Genomic DNA, 12,475 nt, shown 5'->3' on the forward strand with positions numbered 1-12,475 from the left:
CTCATTGTTCTGTTGATGTTATTCGGATCTTTATGTTTTGCAACTGAGTTACTCATTTAGTGTGACTTGGTCCGCGAAATGTTTTTAGTCGTCATTGCTGCCGTGCGGGACCGACGTAAGCGTTTCATGAAACGATTTTTTTTTGGAAGTTGAAGGGGCTTTCAGTTTTGCTTCTCTGTACATTTTGTATACTCACATTCACTGAAAAATACTGCACCCAGGCGTGGGGATTCTTTTTTGTTCAATGCTGTACTTTGATGGAGTCAAAATGACCGTGTTTTTGTGTGCTCTGTTTGAAATACCAGTATTATTCTCTTTTCATTTACTCCAGCAGCAGTCATAGTATCTTGTTACTTTGCGCGGACAAGCGTCAATTGCTAGTGTCTCAGAGATTTGTTTACAGGGACGGAAAATTAGATAGTGATTACTGGACTTACGGACAATTGCATTCAAGCCTATACTTTCTGACTCGCTTGAATAATAAGCCAGTGGCCGAGCGTATTCCTTTCCTCATTCATTTCATCATCATTTGTCGAAACTTGAATTATATACAGTCTCTTGTTTTTAATTTTACATTTCCTATCCTAACGTAGTGTTTCAATCCAAAAAGAAATTGGAAAGTTAAACGAAAGGGAAAATCTTTCATATATAACCTCATGGTGTATCACATATGCTATATCCCCTCTTCCTGCCGGTCACGGACAAGTGTAGCTCATCAAGTTCCATGCTTAGATACGTACGGCCGTTTACCTCAGTCCTTTTCCTTGAACTTTCTTTGCTAAAAAAAAGAAAGGAAATGTGTATATATATATAAATATAAATGTAAATATTTTGCCAAAGCCTAAGAGAAACTTTTTCCATTTTAGTCTATCCTCCCGATTATTTAATGGAATGCTCAGAAAAGTCGTATGATTTTTAAATTATTTACGGAGAAGTGTTGTTCATTACGTTCACTTAAGAAGCTTCACTTCCTCGAAGCCAATATTTAATTAGTACCAAAAATGTTCTATATCCTGGACCCCGAATCATTTTATGTGGAGGATGTGTTTGCCGTGGAGACTAGTAAAAAATAAATACATATCGAGTGGTTCTGAGAAAACGGTGAGCACTCAATGGAAAAAGTATCTCAAAACTGTAAAAAGTTTTAAAATAAATAAAAGTTTAACACGAAATCAATGAATTGAGTTTATTACACCTATTTTATTAATGGTTCATTTCAGAGTTGCTATTTTTCTGTTGACATTTGAACAAATTTGACGATTTATAACCAATTAATTTTTTCAAGGGTTACGAAGTGTTTCACGACGGTTCTCGAGGATAGTACGACAGCTTGTGCCATCCTTGCCGTTGATAATAGTTTTAATCACTTGGTGTTAGGTATCGGATGAAGGAGGAAGGAATACCAGAGAACGGAGGGACGTCGGACACGATTAAGACCCTGATTTCAACGAACAGTGCTAAGAATCCTTAAATTTGACCTTTCATTTGTATTTCCTCACTGGACGCGATGTTATTTACCCAAACTCATGGGAATGGTTGAGGAATAATCTCATTATTTTCCTCTAACTCAATCAGTCAGCCTAATCGAGGAAGTTGGAATAAATAAAGGAGCATAAAGCACATCAGAAGGACTTTTGCCGGACATGAGGAGTAGGTATTCGATATGCTTGGGCAGGCCTGTTCACCAATCACGACCCAACCTCGTTGATCGGTAATTTGTTTCTCTTAAGTAAGCAGCAGAGAAAGACCGAATTCCGGGTACCACATAAAGTTATGCTTCTTACCATTCGTAAATCAAGGATTTATGTGGAAGACCATGCTAGGCCTAGAAACTGCTGTGATTGTGTATAAACAATAGCGTAATAGCGTGTTTTTAACCATGTAAACATGATTTTTATTTTACTTTGGCAATATAGGAAAATATATTTTTTATCGAATTTTCATTTATTTGATTCATTTAGCACAGTTTTATTATGTCTAAAACAGATTATGACCACTTGGGAAATTAACATAATATATTTTAGAGTATTTTTGTCACAAATACAAATTACTCAAAAGTATTTCCATAAGTAAATTGTCATTGCTTCTGGATTCCCTAGTAAGATTTCTTTGAATCGGTAGCAATTCTTCATATCTTGAGTTTTCGCTTACAAAGTCAGCTATCGGCGATTGACTATATTTTATTTCTGTAAACAAATTGAATTTCTGTAGGAAGTGGTTCTTTCGGGTTTTCTTCCGCGTGTATCCATTTTTCGGACGATATTTCGCCAACGTTCCAGTTGGCTTCCTCAGGTCCACTGAAGTGCCGATGCAGGTTTTGGTCCAATATATATACCCTCCGTTTGGCGCCTATTTTTAGGAGGTGTGCTCTGATTCGTTGAAATCCTTGAGGACACGTTTCCACGCGCTGGCGAGGGGGTAGCCGTCCTCGCGGTTGAAATTTCTGGGCGTTTTTGCAATTTCAATTGCCTCTCTGATGATCCTTGGGTAGTAGCGGCCTTCTTTATTCAATAAAGTGGCGTTGTCAAACTCAATATTATGTGTCGGTCCACTCCAATGATGTTCAGCCACCGCTGACTGCTGGAACTGTCTATTTTTTACGGCCCTTCTGTGTTCTTGGACTCGGCATTTCAGCGCTCTTGATGTTTGGCCGATGTAGGAGTTGCTGCAGCTGCATTTGATTTGGTAGATTCCTCCAGAGATGTCTTTTGGGAGGCGGTCTTTCGCGTTGACGAGGATATTGGCCACTTTGGTTACGCATTTGAACCTGGCTGAGACATTGTGTTTCCGGAGGGCCCTCGCAATTTTTTCCGTTGTTCCGGCGACGTACGGCAGGAGAGCGTGTGCCGTCGCCTTTTCCTTAGGGCTAGTCTCGTCGGTCCTCTCCAGGGCCATCCGCTTCTTTCCTTCCACCCTGTGCATTATCTTCAGAATGTTGTCACGCCGGAAGCCATTCATCTGGAACGTTTTCAGCAGATGTTGTTTTTCTTTTCCAATGGAGGCAGCGTCAGAGAGGGAGCATGCTCGGTGGAGTAAGGTTTTAATTACTCCGGCTTTTTGTTGAGGGTGGTGATGGGAGTCTGCATGGAGATATTGGTCCGTATGGGTCTTTTTCCGAAAAACGGAGTGTCCCAAAGACCCATTTTCTTTTTTCTCGACCAGGACATCCAGAAAGGGCAGCCGGTTGTCCGTTTCCATCTCCATGGTGAATTTAATAGCACCATTTTGTGCGTTGAGGTGTTGCAGGAACTTCTGGAGTTCTTCTTTTCCGTGGGGCCATATAAAAAATAGACAGTTCCAGCAGTCAGCGGTGGCTGAACATCATTGGAGTGGACCGACACATAATATTGAGTTTGACAACGCCACTTTATTGAATAAAGAAGGCCGCTACTACCCAAGGATCATCAGAGAGGCAATTGAAATTGCAAAAACGCCCAGAAATTTCAACCGCGAGGACGGCTACCCCCTCGCCAGCGCGTGGAAACGTGTCCTCAAGGATTTCAACGAATCAGAGCACACCTCCTAAAAATAGGCGCCAAACGGAGGGTATATATATTGGACCAAAACCTGCATCGGCACTTCAGTGGACCTGAGGAAGCCAACTGGAACGTTGGCGAAATATCGTCCGAAAAATGGATACACGCGGAAGAAAACCCGAAAGAACCACTTCCTACATCAATAATCTCCGCGGAAGCCTACATAGAAATTGAATTTCTTCTTGCCTTTTTGACAGAAACACTTCTATAGTTCATTTCCAGCACGTTTTTAAGCAACAGAAGGAGCTTTTTTTTAACTCGAAATAAACTCATTTTCTACAAGTAGTAGTAGTATTTAGGGGAGGCAACCGACAACTAAGATCATTTGTACCATTGGGGATGGAGACAATTGTTGGAGAGAAACCCGGCGACGGCATTAGCCTACTCTTTACGAAAGGCGCCAACGGTTCCGCAGCTCAACTTCCCATCCAACGGACGGCGTACTCACTCAAGGTTCCCTCCACAAAGCACCTCAAGTAGGGATCGAGATACAACTGAAAAATATTCGATTCGAACCCGGCCCCTTTGGGTGGGAAACCAGTACGATAGCCACCCCATCATCTCGAGCCCCCTTTTTCTACAAGTTTTAAAACAGGAAACCCCTACCATATGTATCTCACGTAAAAGATATTGAACTCCTTGCCCCCTTGCCAAACATTATGACATGCTCCTTACATATATTCTGTTTTGCTGCTCTCCTATTTTATATAACGATAAAACGCCTGACAATCTGAATTTATGATATTTCCATTGCAACTATTTCTGAACGGAAAAAACTGTCTTCCACCGTGGAGGATAAACTATTCCTCGGTTTCAATGCTTGAAGTGAAGGTCTGGACAAAATGGTGCACCAAGTGCTTCATTATAGTCCATAGTAAAGTTGAATGGTGCATGTGGCGAAAATTAGGATTAACATCTCCTCTCAGGACGTACTTTCTACACTGTACCTACCCCATCTGCTAAGAAGTATGTGATACGGGGATGAGATTTCCAATTTTATTATTTTAAGTCGAATATTTATGTTATTTTCTCACTGAACAAAGAAATTGATTTCCGAATGATTACTCCGAAAATATTTTGTGAATACTAATTTAGATCCCACCATCTCCACATGCCACGCACTAAAAATAAAACCCAACCACCTCACCAACGCTGTTACTTAATGTTTGAACGATTCCCGTGGCTCATATTTTCCATCGCAAATAGCACCGCATGTGACAGACGAGGAAGTGAGAAGCCGAAAGAAGAGGGCGTTCCTCCTGCATGTACAAGGGTGCCTGCAAGCGTCAGGTGTATTTCCCAAGTTCGTTTAATTCATTTCTATGCCACATGCAAACTGTGCATTGGTTTCAGTTTAGAAGTGGCGATGTGCATCAGGAATCTGAATATCGCAAGAGAAAGAGATGGGGACGTGAGGATTATTTTTTTCAAAACTACGAACCTTTTCAGGCAGTTTGCTTGGGTAATAAATGTTCTAAAACTCTTCGATTATGGGAAGTTTTTAAAGTTATTTTTCGTATACGATTCCAGTTTTAAAGAAAGAGTAACTTTATAAATTTAAATCGATTAATTGATTTACCTGTCTTGAAAGTTTTTTTGGACCAAGCTGGTGAAAGCAGTCGGGAGATAGGGGGAATAATAGGATCGATGACAGGGACGTTACATAAGAATGTTAAGAAAAGATTAGCGAACACTTTAACTGGGAATTTGTATTGGAACAAGACTCGAAAATACATTCCGTGGCATCGTGAAGTGCCGACGCGTCCCCAGGGTCAGCAGGGCAGTTGATGCATGCTCGAGACCACGCTCATTTCCGTCGAATTCGCAAATTACTTTTAGGACACACACACACACACGTCGATAATAATGCTTATTGATGATCGAGGTGGACTACCATCTCTTTGGAAAGTTTAAAATAGGGATGACACCATACCAAGGACTCATTGTAAGGCTTCTTGGTACACTTCGTCTGCAGATTGGCACTCACATCACCAAATTTCTTTAAGTCTTGAACACGCAACATAAAATTTTTCATGTGATAAGCATGATTGACAACCTTATTCCCCTCCAATGCCTTGTCCTTAAGACTTATCGGAAGCTCACTTACAGTATGTTCTAAGCAGCAATCGTAGCCTTCCAAATCGGAAGAGGTGGTCTAATGAGGTAATTGGTTTGTATGAAATAAATTTGCTTTAATGAAGGCTGAAAATAGTTTCCGGGTTTCAAATGGTTAAGGTTTTAGGCTTTCGAACTATTTCGATTTTCTAATATTCGTTTTCCAAAGACAGTAGACACTTATTTGTGATCTCTGGATTTGCAGATGCCTTGAATTAATCGAATTTTACTAAATTATCCGGATTGCATTTGCAATTGTCGGTATAAACATTCAGCATCCCAAGTGGAGTTCGTGAGAGTCTAAAAGTCACACTTTGCGAATGTATCTTCTGATACCCATCTTGATGCAGCGTGGAGCACATATTGTTGACTGTTGAATGGTTGCAAATAAAGTTTCATATGCAGTAACCAACGTCTCAACGGTCTTGGTGTATTACTTGTATTTGGTGTGTTGGTGCTTCTGCACAGTCCGAGCGGTGGATTTTTGAAGTACTCCCCGCAAACAGAACATCAAAGTTTAAATGTCTTTATATATATATATATATATATATATATATATATGTATATATATTTATGTATATATATATGTATATATATGTATGTGTGTGTATATATATATATGTATATATATATATATATATATATATATATATATATATATATATATATATATATATATTTAGTTCCTATTCCGAAAAAGGCAAAGGCTACATCATGTGAGGACTACAGGACGATAAGTTTGATATCAAACGTAGCTAAAGTTGTTCTCAGGATCATAAACAAAAGGATAGAGAGTAGGGCAAATGACTTCTTAGGGGATGATCAATTTGGGTTTATATAGTAAAAAGTTGGGGATGTATATATAGTAAAAAAACAATGAAGTATTTTGCAAAGAAATCTTTTGAACTGCAAGCGCTTTATTGAGATCTGATTCCAGCTGGAAAATCATAGCATAGCAACTGTTCTATCATCTTCTATAGATCCTATATAGTAGTGGAGTAGTTTTCAACGCATAGCTTATTTATGTTACTAGCATTAAAACTATGAATGTTTCCATTAATAGATAAAAGGAATGAATATGAGTTAAGTCATTTGCATAATAACATATATAACAAGTTTTGCATTCAAATCACAGAATCAAATTTGACTAGGATATCCGACGGAAGAGTACTTATTTCATATTGGTAATATCAATTTTGAGGGTGTAGAACCATCGAGACCTATTGTTTTCAGTCCTCTTATTTGAAGAACCCCCTATCATGCAACCCCAATCCTTATATTTTCGAGAATCCGGTTTTGGTGGATATTAAGAAACCATTCGTAATTGATAACTCGTACCTCGTAACTCTCAATTTTCGCACATGACTGTGTTCCAATCTTCAGATTACTGATATCCGTTTCATATAAATGAGGATGATCAGGATTTTAAAAATTAGGATGTCTCTCAATGAATCGTTCCTTTCTCTTACGATTTTAAGACACAAATTAGTGCTGCCCCATAGCACGAGTTTATTTTCGCGGCACTACCACTTTTCGAAACGTACACCAACCGCTGACAACGCTGTTTACTTACATATTCCACGTACTTACTCCTTCGGACATGACCTACCGCACGCTCCGTGGATACCAACTTTTCCGGTAATATTTCCTCGTGCGACGTTGCAAGGTTATGAAACACCGGACAATGCACACTGAAAAAATGAGAGCTGGTACTCGTAAGTCGTATCCCCTTCCAGGTCGACGGGATGCAGCTGCTTTGACGACAATATCTTTACACCCTACAAGTGTGAGATATTTTTGCCGTACCCCAAATAAAACGCGCTTGCCTTTTAAGCACATAAATTGGATAATTTTTTTGGAAGAGCTGCTTGGATTAGCTGCTTAGTCGTAGTATAATATTCAGATCAGCATTAGGTGTGTATGTTGATTTAGTAGCCAATTCATATCTAAATACACATACTTATATAAAAGATAAGCCAGAAATGGGAAAGGGACTTTGAGAATATGTTTGAGGGGCTAATTCAGCCTGAAAGGTTTAAATGACTGGAGCACCCAGAAGAATACCGAAATTGACGGTTTGAATAAAAGGGTAGTGGTGCATTCACCCACGTAAAAGGCAGGGCAGAAGTTACTGGAGAGGTGGCACATAATGTTGTTTAGTATACATTATAATTCACATACGTGAGACTTTCACATAAGTTTTAAACATACATGTGTGTGTGTGTGTGCATATATATATTACAATACACAGTAACACACAATATAGAAACACAAATAAAGAAGAACACTCACACGTTATTTCTTGATATTTCGACGGAAACAATCCGTCTTCATCTGAAGATATAGAAGTAATGACTGCAATATCAAGAAATACCGTGTGAGTGTTCTTCTTTTTTTGTGTTTCAATATTGTGTGTTACTGTGTATTGTACTATTATATATATATATATATATATATATATATATATATATATATATATATATTAGTGTGTGTGTGTACTATATGTATACATATACATACATATCTCCTGGCCAAAAGATCCGTGGTTCAAGTCCCGGTCAAGGAAACTTCTTTACGCTTATTATCTGCTTGATTCCGATATTCACTCGCCCAAGACGTAATGGGCTTAATCCTACACTGTGACTGCGATCTCTCAAAAAGTGCTGACGCCATCGCACATCTTGAGTCAAGCAGGTGGATTTCAGAAGCAACACCTGGATTGTAGTTCGATCCGGAGACCCTTCAGTCAGTAGCCACAGGCTGAAGCTACTAGGCTACGACGCTTCCACCAACAAATGCCAGTGACAAAATAAATAAATTATTTTTTTAATGATGATGAGATGTTTGATCCTTACTAGGCAGAGAGACGAAGCGAACGCAAGCTCCTCTCGAACTAGAGACACAACCCAACGGGTATTTAAACTTGGGCGAGGATTTCCGGGGAGGCGGTTAATGCCCAACGCGGAAGCACACATATTGGGGAGGAGGGGGGGGGGGCTATAGCCTCCTTGGCAAGGCAGCACGGTAGGTGAAATGAAAAAGCTGAATGGCCACGTTTCGGGAAAATTCGACCTTTGGACTCTAGCATTGGATGTTCCGACGTTCAACTGGTGGGTTGGCGAAGGGAACAGTCGGGAGTTTAAATCGCCCACGTTCATGTCTCGGTTACTCGAAAAGGGAGTGAATCTCTTCCCCGCCTCACCTCACAGCGTGTTAAGGAAATCCCAACACCCCTCCGACACCTTCCCCTTCCTTCGGAAATATCCGCGCACAGCGTTTTCACGACGCGGCGTGACATTTTCGTCACACGCTGGCACGCGAATAATGCTCTTCGGGCCACTGTTCGTCCACGATCGGAATGCAGTGGTGATAATAGTTCACTGACCCTGATGTGTTGAAACCTAGACTGCCACCTAAGAGCTCGTTCCCATTTAATGCCCCTACCAATGAACATTCATTGGAGTCCATTGTATGAGGAGGCTCCAAAGAATATTTTCATTATCATATGCTTGCACATATTCGTTAGGTACGTAAAGTATTCTGAATTTTCAGTTTAGTGGGCTTGTCTAAGGGGAAGAGTTTTTCGGTTATTTGGAATAAGTTAATGAATCGTAATAAATTAAGGATACGATGAAAAAGAAAGCTTTCGAGAAGTAAAAGTAAAGGTGAACAAAGTACTTTGATACGGACCAATAGAAACATTGAGAATGGAGATTTAACCTGAATGATAATTATCGCTGATGATACTGCATTTATTAATGAATAATGAAAACTGAATTAATGATCCGGGCTAACCCGTTATAATGGATAAGCAGAAAAAAATTGCCCATTCTATTCAGAGTATTCAGTTTAGGAAGATAAATGACAGTGAATCCAAGAGGGAACAAGAAATCAAACAAAAACACTCAATCCAAAGAGAAAAAATTAGCAAAATGAATCTCATACAATAAGTGACATATTTATCACAAACAGTCAACATGGACGAAGCTTTAAAAAACTAATCTTGATTATCGCCATAACACCGTCAATCTAATTAGATTGCATATATTAGGTATAAACAAATTAGACACAGACAAATATTTTATTCCGATATTTAGGTCTTTCCTAAAACGATTTGTTAAGTGGCTTGTGTACTAGCTATCAAGGCCTGAGGGACTGGCTTTGAACACCAATGATGATATATTTTTCAGTGGCATTCTATTCCCTACTTTGTACGTGTATACTGTGAGTGAGGGAGAGCTTACTGGCACATTTACTTTCCCTCGGTCGGGACGATAAAACCGTGGATTCGTAAGGCGACAGCCATTATATAAGAGACCGACGAATTCTCTTCACTTTCTTATTTCGCTAATGCCCACCATATATTGATCGCCTCACTAATTATGCAGTTATGCTAAATAAAGATATGACCTCCCATTATCGCCTATTACCACCATTTCGGCGTTATTCACCCACGACTTAATCGGGGAAGAAGATTTACCCACGGCCGTCATCATCTTCTGTTATTACAGCTATCTTGGACCAAGTTATGGTGGTATGTTGTCACAATTCAAGTTGTCAGGGAAAAGTTCATTTAGTCAATGGAGAGGAAACTTCATAGAAGGCAACAATATTGTGCAATCGTTATACTCTGTTTTACCAGGATCGATGAAGTATTTATTTGACGACGAAGAAATATAATACATTTGAAAGTTGACAGAATCTGATATTTTCCCCAAGTTGATATCAGGTAGACTTCCGAGCGGGTCATAATAGCATAGTACAACCACATAAATGATGCTGCGACCGGAACTGCCATCTCTCCTCCATGTCGCATAGCATGCGTGTAGCTAGGCTCCTCGGGTATACAGTCGTATCTAGAGATTCGCAGCTCATGGCAGAGATATTTTTCATCGAATCTCATCCCCTTCGACCACTGGCGTTCCCTCTGTCCTTAAGGAACACTGGTAAAAGAATGCGGTCTCTCTCACGGGAAATTTGTTTGTTTTGCGCTAGAGTGGCGAACGTCATGCGATGATACTGCACCAACCGAAAAAAACAGGAAAAAGAATAATTCCCCCAAAAGTTCTTTGTTTTCATCGATTAATCTTTAATTTAAGGTAACCTCTCCCGAAATGTTGTACGCGAAGTCAATCTTAGTGCTATGTTACGAGGACGAATATATTTATAATGCAATTCTTTTTACAGTATATTATGGTGAAAAGTATTTCTATTTGGAAAACAAGAGGAGTTGATTAACTTCAAAAATTAAGTAAATATCATCGCCTGCGATGCTTGGATACTGCGCACTCGTAAATATTGAAAGAGTTGAACGACTGACTATAACCCTTGGAAAACATTAGTTGGAGTATATTTCAAAGTTTGTGAAGCCAATTGGGACCACGTTCTGCCGATTGATAGCTCTCTTAGTCATGTAATCACTCTCGATCTCAAATATCACATCAAAAGAATAAGCAGGTTTGCCCAAAGAATGTGATTTCGTTCAATAGGTTGTGGGATTTCAATGAAAAATGCAAGAAGAGATTTCCATTTCACATTAGTGAGACCGCATTTAGACTCCGCGGCAAATATTAGGAATCCATCAGAGGAAGTATAAAGATGAGAATTTGATGAATTTCAAAGAAAGTCATTTAGATTTGAAAATGAAAATATTTACGAGAAGTATGCGTAAATGTGACGGAATCGTCAGTTTAGTTACGATGAACGTCCCTCCAGATTCGAAGAGAGCGAACGCGACCAAGTAGTGGGGTACAGGGCTTTCACGGGATAGGGAAAGCTCCCTCCCTCTTTTTCTCTTCGGGACAGGCAAAAATTGTTGATATGTGACCTCTATCGAGTGCTCTATACCTGAATAATCACCAGCAGGCAGTTGGAGAAACACCGTAGTAGAGCTTATAGAAAGTCGGCTATTGCCGAAGCCGCTGCCTGTTGTAACATCTTTTCATTATCCTAATTATTCCATTTATGGCAAGGTTTAAAGACGATACCTATCGAATGTCTTCTGGAAAAAAAGATAACAAGCACTAATTTAATTAAGTTTGATTAGAATTGCCGTGAATTATTTTGTGATCGCTACCAAGTTTCTTCATCTTATTCCAAATTGACGGCTCATTCAAAAATTGTGTCAACCAGACGTAGGACAGAGTTGGAGGGAATCAATTAAAGGGTTGCTCAATAAAAACATTTAAATGAACACATGATGATGATGGGATATTTCAGTACTTGTTTACTTATTACATTCAAGCCAAACGAGGTTTCCGTTTTTGAGATATCCTGATACCAAATTAAGTTTCATTTATATCGATTTTGATACCGTTCAGAGAAACTATTAGCAAGCGAGTAAAATTTTTTTTCTGAATACGATGCATTTACCGGAGTTTTTCAGAATTATTCCGGTCTCAAATTGGGATTCTATGTGGAGAACATATCAATAGGAGTTCGCTGTCCTTCGGATTGGATGTAATATTGTGAACTCCTTGGCGCCTATCTTTAAGAGTAGGCTAATAATGACATCAAGTTTCTCTCCATCATTCCCTGAACATCTTATCTCTGCCAAATTACCCACTAATCCTTAATAGGCAAATGATCTTAGCTGTCGGTCGCCTTCCCTTATATCTATAACTGCTATATTTAAGTGCTATTACAAACGTTCTAATTACGATTTGTCTTATCAGCTCTGCATTCAGTTCAACATTGATGGACGGAGTCAGGGTGAGGAATAGCATCATTACATTATTCTCCTAAGTTATGACAAAGCGCTTGAAAACTAAAACAAAACTGTAACAGCACCTGCCACGCTTCGTTCTGAGACGACAGGGGTTAGC

Source organism: Hetaerina americana, unplaced genomic scaffold, assembly GCF_022747635.1.
Source record: "Hetaerina americana unplaced genomic scaffold, ioHetAmer1.1.p SCAF_5, whole genome shotgun sequence".
Taxonomy (NCBI): Eukaryota; Metazoa; Arthropoda; class Insecta; order Odonata; family Calopterygidae; genus Hetaerina; species Hetaerina americana.